The following is a 914-nucleotide window of genomic DNA, read 5'->3' as shown; positions in this document are numbered from 1 at the left end:
CTTCGACTCGCAACCTTCCACAAAACAACAGTACCATTTTTGAGAAAAATGGTAAAAATAAAAATTAATTTTAAAGGAATTCTATTGCCAAGTGCCAGATATTGCTGCAGAGGCTGCTACCTTTATTTCTCCCAACTACCGCTTTGCCACACGGTGTCGCTACACTTCTTGGCTACCAACGTGAAGTTGGCGTCAGCGGTCCATGATTATATAGTCAAAGGCTGTAGACTACCAATCTGTCGACTCGGGTTCAATTCCCCTGATTCCTAAATTTTATTTTTTTTTATTTTTACAATGTTAAATATATATTACATTATTATGTAAAATAAAAATAATCAAATTGACATTGTTTTGATTGAAAAATTTCACTTTTAATTTCATTTAAAATAATTCATTGAACATAATTGCTATTAAATGTGAAGTAAGCCTATGTTTCACTTGTTTCTATGATAAATACCACCCAACAAATTGTGTGTCACAGTGCAAGCGTAGTGATAAAGATGAATAAAAACAGTTATGGCACATATTTCGTATTTATTTTGAAATTCCTCATTAAATTAACCATTTTAAATTTTAATAAAAATATACGATATTAAACTGTGTTAAAAGCGGCATTTAATTAGTTTTATATCAGATAGAACATGTAAAATAATAAGACTGTTATAGCAATTATGTTCAATGAATTATTTTAAATGAAATTAAAAGTGAAATTTTTCAATTAAAACAATGTCAATTTGATTATTTTTATTTTACATAATAATGTAATACATATTTAACATTGTAAAAAAATAAAATAAAATAAAATTCAGGAATCAGGGAAATTGAACCCGGGTCGACAGATTGGTAGTCTACAGCTGACCGTCTCAGCTGCGCCACCTTCTCGACAATGAGCTCAACGCGAGCGGTATATACGG

The sequence above is a fragment of the Wasmannia auropunctata genome, unplaced genomic scaffold, assembly GCF_000956235.1.
Source record: "Wasmannia auropunctata unplaced genomic scaffold, wasmannia.A_1.0 LD335736.1, whole genome shotgun sequence".
Lineage (NCBI taxonomy): Eukaryota > Metazoa > Arthropoda > Insecta > Hymenoptera > Formicidae > Wasmannia > Wasmannia auropunctata.
This window is presented reverse-complemented; position numbering follows the sequence as displayed.